Source organism: Propithecus coquereli, unplaced genomic scaffold (genome assembly GCF_000956105.1).
Source record: "Propithecus coquereli isolate 6110/MARCELLA unplaced genomic scaffold, Pcoq_1.0 Scaffold27, whole genome shotgun sequence".
NCBI lineage: Eukaryota > Metazoa > Chordata > Mammalia > Primates > Indriidae > Propithecus > Propithecus coquereli.
Window position 1 is genome coordinate 8680300 of NW_012148285.1, and position 6699 is coordinate 8686998.

The window sequence follows — 6699 nt, forward strand, 5'->3', positions numbered from 1 at the left end:
CAGGCAAAGGGGGTCGTTTCTATTCTGCAAGAGAATTGGCAGCACAAGTGTAACAATGCGAGGAATCATCCTCACTTCCTGTCAGGGAGGCACACGACATGGAGTGGTGGGACTGTGACAAACCGGAAGACGAGGCCCCGTGTCCATGTCAACCCGCCTACTGCAACTCTCCAGTGGCGAATTTCTACCTGAGGTTGTTCTCTTGGCCCATGTGCAGGACTGACTGGCAGCGCCAGGGCGTTAATCCCTGGGTCACAGCCCTCCACCAGCGACAGCCACGAGTTGGAAGGAAATATCCCGGCTCCCTTACCCCGCAGGCAGCACAACCCCAAGCTGTGTTCTACACGGCACCCAGAGTACCCTGGACAAGACTGGCCCACTCCCTGACACCCTGCACTGTGTGTGGCCCCTTCTCCCATCTCTCTTCTCCATCTCTCACGGGGACCCCCTCATCTCTTCCTGGGACCCCCACCCCGACCCTAGTAAACCACGTGCATCCAGATGCTGAGATCCTGGTCTCAGAGTTTGCTGCTGGGGCGAAAGGAACTAAGATAAGAGACCAACCGCTTCTTAGCGACAGCCAATTTTTGCCGGGTAGGAAGGCAGCCCCATATGGGCAAGACCTTCCCATTTTTTCGAGGGAAACCAAAATCCAGAGCTTCCTGTGAGATCTTGCAAGTTTTAATTGCCAGCTCAAATTAAACAATATAGAACAAAATAAAACAGAGCAAACGACACCCGTCTGCAGCTGCTCCGGCCTCCGTCTGCCTGTTCAAGGCTGTCCTGGCTGGTGAGGAGGGGCGGGGCAGTGGGGACTGGGGCGAGGGGCACTCTGGGGGCCCACCCTGGCAGCCTGGGTGGGGACAGCCTGGAGGGGGCCCACGGTGGACCAGGCAGCGTGGCCTGTTTATGGGACCACAGCTGGATGCATCTGGAGGGCTCGCACAGCCGCCCTCGGGCCGTCAAGAGACCCAAAGTAAACAATCAGCTCAAACGGCGCAGACCCCAAGCCGCCTGCGCCTTCCCCTGCTCCGGGGTGGGGAGGAATCCCAGGACCCCTCCGCCTGCCTGACATCCGAGCTCAGGCCCAGGAAAAACAAACCCGGGCGGCCAGAGCGCCCGAGGAGGAGAAGGCAGTCGTGGGAGAGCCGCTTCTAGACCGCACACTTGCGAACTTCTTTTTAATTTCGTGCAGATGGAGGAGGCAGTCGGTACAGATTTCCACCGCCCATGCTCCCCGCTTCTTTCCTCTGGCAGAGAAAACAAAGACGGTGTCTCTCTCGAGACTCTTTTCGCACCGTTTCGCATGGTTATTTAAAGCCATCGCTTTTCTGCTGTCCCTTCAGGATGTAAATTAAGATTACAGAGTGTCATGGAGAGCACAGGAGGGGCAGGTGGTGATGTGAAATTTCAGTTCTGCGTGTTTATTGTTCGACAACCAGTCAAATCCATCCACGCCTGTTCCTGAATGTTTAAAGCACTCGGTGGATTTTAAGATGGAACTATATTCACTGAAGAGAAAGAAATTCCTGAGAGCTGGTCTTTAAGGGGCTTCTATGAACCAGACATTCATATATCATTAGTTCATTTAATCCTCATCATGATCCAGTTAGTTGTACAGTATCATTAAGATATCTTTTAGATCTGAAAGGGAATTTATTGGCTCACATAGTTGGAAAGTCCATAGTAAGGACTTCAGGCATGGCTGGATCCAGGTGCACAAATGCCATCATCATCTCCATCTCTTTTTTTTTTTTTTTTTTTTTTGAGACAGAGTCTCACTCTGTTGCCCTGGCTAGAGTGAGTGCCGTGGTGTCAGCCTAGCTCACAGCAACCTCAAACTCCTGGGCTCAAGTGACCTACTGCCCCAGCCTCTCGAGTAGCTGGGACTACAGGCATGCGCCACCATGCCCGGCTAATTTTTCTATATATTTTTAGTTGGCCGATTAATTTCTTTCTAATTTTAGTAGAGGCGGGGTCTCGCTCTTGCTCAGGCTGGTCATCTCCATCTCTTGATTCTGCTCTCGGGCTGTACCACTCTCGGGTGGGCCCTTTCCTTATGGTTACAAAGATGGCTCCCAGCTGTTCCAGGTGTATCCCCAATCCGCTAAACATTCCTGGTAGAAAGAGAACATTTATTTCCCAGTAGTTCCAGCCAAAGGCCCATGACTGAATCTCATTGGCCCAGTTTGGGTCATGTGCTCATTCTCTGGTCAGTCACTATGGCCACAGTGACACAATTCCTGACAACATGCCCACCCCTGGTGTTTGAGAAGGTCAGGCCCACTAGAATAGAAATGGAGGTAGGTAGTTATTGTCCCCAGAAGAGGTACTGGATGGTGGCATTCAAAAACAACAAATGCCTACCACAGGGGCATATGAAAAGAATAGTGAACGCCATGGCACCATGGGCAGCAAGGCTGCCATGACAGTTGCACAGGCTGTGCACTGCACATCTCTAGGGGGCTCTATTTATGTTCCCTGTCACCGTACATTTACATATTTATCCTTACAAATTTCTAACTGATGACAATTACGTGCCTTAAGGAAGGGAAGTGTGATAGATTGCAAATGAAACACATGGCCGCAGGATTTTGCAACTCTTCCCATCAAGAAGTAGAATCTAGTTCCTCACCCTTCCCATCTGGCTGGCCTCATGACTTGCTTTGACCAACAGAGAATGACACTACAAATTTTGAGGCTAAGCCTTAAGAGGCTTGGTTTCCACTCTGACCCTCTTGGTATGCTGCCTGAGACTAGGACATAAGCAGGCAAGTAGCCTCTGGGAGGGGGAGAGGTGACATCAGTGAGAACGGGGACACCCCAGCTGCCCAGCTCTGGACTGGAGGACCCAGGGAGGTGAGACGAACTATTGGGGTGAGCTGTTCTAGGCCAACTCGTTTAAGTTGAAAACTCAACTTCCCAGAACTCCCTCCCTGTGTGGTTTCAGGTTAGAGGTGGCCAAAACAGGGACATGCATCAGATTTGGAGGGTAGCAGTGAAGCAGTGGCCGTGACTCTCTGAAGGTCAGCATGGTCAGGTGTGAATATGGTGTCTCCTGGGATCAACTCCCAAACAAACTACTTGCACCTAAATCTTTTCTCAGGGTCAGCTTCCAACGGAACCAAGTCTGAGGCTTCTAGAGAAACCCCAAGTCCCCCCGGTTGTGTACTAAAGGGACACAGTGATGGAAATCGGAGCAGAAAGAGATAAACTTTCTGTTTTAATCTTTCATTCATTCATTCAACAAACAGCCAGCAAGCTCCTGTTATGCGCCAGGACCAGGGAGAGAGAGAGTCCAGAACTCGAAGTCAGCCAGGCTAGTTCTAACCTTGGCCCTGAGACACAGGCAAGCCACCCCACCTCCTGGAGCCCCGTCTAATGCTCACGATAGTCCTAGGAGGCAGGAAACGTCATGATTCCCATTGTTTAGATGAGGAAATGGAGGGACAGCAAGGTTGAGTGACCTGCCCAAGGTCACACAGCTAGTCAGTGGCAGAGCCAGAATTCTAACCTGGGAGTAGATTCCAGATCCCAGGCTCTCAGCCACTTCCTCAGAGTCTTCCTCCCAGAATCTGGGCTGATGGAGGAAAGTTCCATAATTTAGGACTTGTTCCCATAAATGGTATGAATTACTTCCCCAATACTTGTGAGAATGATCCCATTGCTTTATTTCTTTAAGTCTAGTGTAATTGGGTTCTGAGCCCCCCTTGCTAGTGGGGAAGGCCCTTAACCAATCAGGAGCCTCCTCTGCAGACACACCCCCCCCAACATGCTTCTTCCATCCCCTTAGGAACCCGGGTGTAGACCGCATCTCTTACCTTTGCTGTGGAAGCGTCCCTCCTTCCCAAGCCTGTCCCAACTCTCGGGGCTGTGTCATGCACATGACCACGGCCAATGGCTACCCAGCACCTCCTTGGCCTCAGTGATTGCTTCAGTGATGGCCACATGACCCAAGCTGAGCCAATGAGACTCAACCCTAAGATGCTTGCTGGAGCTCTTGAATGAGAGGAATTCTTTCCTAGGCTGGTGACATGAAGTCTAGAGCTGCGAGGCACCATCTTTGCCAGCACATGGACAAAGCCCACTCAAGATTGAAGCCAACACAGGGAACGGCAGGACCAGAGACAGGGCCAGACCCCTGACAGCACTGCTTGAGCCCCTGGATCCAGCCATGCCTGAAGGTATTAAACTCCCGCCTCTCCAGTGACACAAAACAATACGTTCTGCTTTGGCAAAAGCCGATTTCAATTGGATTCTGTTAGCTGCAGCATTATTCAGTAGTCCTAACGTACTAGACTTGTAAAGAAACGAGGCCCGTTGATCCTCCACTGGCCTAAGGCAAGCACAGCCATTCAGAACACAAGGACACAGATGCTCTCTGAAGGAGACGGAGGACGCAGAAATACTTCCCATTCTATTGTGATGAATCAACAGCCAGAATAAGACCTGATTCATTTCTCAAGCAAGTTTTCTTACCTAACAACCATTACTCACCCAGCCTGACCGGCCCTGAGGTTGGTGGGGCCCCAGAGAACCTGCTATGCTTGGAGCTGCCCCAGTTTTTTCACGTTCGTGGGAAAAGAATGTGTCATTTCTCCTTTCTCTTCCAGCTGAGAGGCCCGGGAGCTGGGTTTTCTAGAGCTCTAAGAAAACACCTTGCACCTAGCACTCTGGGAGGCTCAGGCAGGAGGATCCCTTGAGCTCAGAAGCTCGAGACCAGCCTGAGCAAGAGCGAGACCCTGTCTCTACTAAAACTAGAAAAAAATTAACCAGGCGACTAAAAGTAGAAAAATTAGCCGGGTGTGGTGGCGCACGCCTGTAGTCCCAGCTACTTGGGAGGCTGAGGTAGGAGGATCGCTTGAAACCAGGAGTTTGAGGTTGCTGTGAGCTAGGCTCACACTACAGCACTCTAGCCTGGGCAGTGGAGTGAGACTCTGTCTCAAAAAAAAAAAAAAGTTAAAAAAAAAAAAAAGAAAACACCTTGCAGAACGTCCAGCTCAAATCAACACCCAACAAATGCTTGCAAAGCACAAGGGGGCAGCTGGAGATCTCGCTTCTGCAGAAAGTGTTCCATGGAAGGGAAGAGACAGAAGCTGGTCTTGCCCCCTCTTACTGAGCGCTGGGCTGGCACAAGGGACCTCTGTGGCAAGGGGAGCTCGGCAGGGGTCAGATGAGGAAGACTCTGAAGGCTGAGCCAAAGAAGCAAGATTTTCCGGAGGACTTCGGGGAAGACCACCAAGCCGGGGAAGTCAGACACGACCTCATCTTAGGTTACGTTCCCTAGAAGCAGAGCCTAAGACGGAGATTTGGGTGCATGTGGGTCTCAGGAGGAGGGAGAAGGAAATAGAACGGCCGGACACTGGCCTCGACCTGAAGCCAGAGCAGCGACGGAGCAGGAATCGCGTCGGAGTCAAGGGGGCTGGGCTGCCGCCCTGTCCTGAGCGGGGCATTCCCTCTGGGCTGCCGAAGGGCAGGTGAGGAGGTGGGCGTCACAGCTGCGCGCAGTTAGCGGCCACACTCATAGCCACCCACCCCTTCCTTCCTCTTCTTGGCCGCACCTGCTTTCGGGGAAGATGCTCATCGATGCTGGGGCGTGAGGGATTAAGGAGCAACGGCGCTCCGTGGTTGGGGGCGGGGGCTTGGGGGCAAATGGAGCTGGGTTTGACTCCTGCCTCTGGGCTGACGCAGGCCCACACCTGGAGCCGCAGTGCGCACAGCTCACAGGGCGAGGTGGGGATAAAACATGACCAGGTGTTAAATGCTCGTCCACCAGAGCCCAGCGAGTGGTAAGCGCTGGATAAATGGTGGCTTTGCAAACATCTCAGAGTGTCACAGGCCTGGGGGCTGTGGTGGAAGCTTTGGCATCAGCCACCAGGCACTGGGGGAGGGGAGGGGTTGGGGTGACTTCCTGCACCCCTCGAAGCAGCCACAGACACTGGCTGAGCTCCTATCTGAGCCAGGTCTTGCTCCTTCTTACCGAGTGCTGGGCACACACACAGGGGGTCAGCAGGGCCAGATGGGAACCAGAGCCCCAGCTTTTGGGGCGTTCCCTGCCCACCCTCAGCCCCTCTGCATGGAAAAGCACCCAAACTGGCAGGAGTGGTCGATTGGTCTGGAGCACGAGGCGGGGGTCCTCCCTGAGGACCAACTTGGCAGGAGGTGCAGGAAGTCTGGCCTCGGCCTTGATCAGGGGTGCTGAACTTGCTTCAAACTTGCCCATGCCACCCTAGGGCCCTGAGGACAAGTCCCAGCCCCTCGCAGACCCTGATCTGCAGCGAGACCTCTTGGGCCTCATCGCAAACCACACCCCACCTCCAGGATGCTCAAGAGATGGGCATGGCATGAATGACAGCGGGTGAGCTGGGGCGGGGGGACAGCTGCCGCCTCTGCCGGGGCTAGTCAGTGCCACCACTATGTCCACTTACGTTGTGCCAGGCACCAAGCTAAGCCAGTGGCACCGTCCTCCAAGCTGATTTTGTCAGTGGTCTGTGATGGCCAAACATGTCCAGATCCATTTATTTCCAATGAACACCTCCCCGCCACATTAAACTTGCCTTTGCCTTTGATGCATGAACAACAGGCAGCACCCCAGGCATGGCAATAGCTAGTTTCTCTTTGTGCCCGGCTTGTCTAAGCACCGCCTGGTTAGTTTTTTATATTATTGTCCCTGTTTTACTTTTTTTTTTTTTTTTTTTT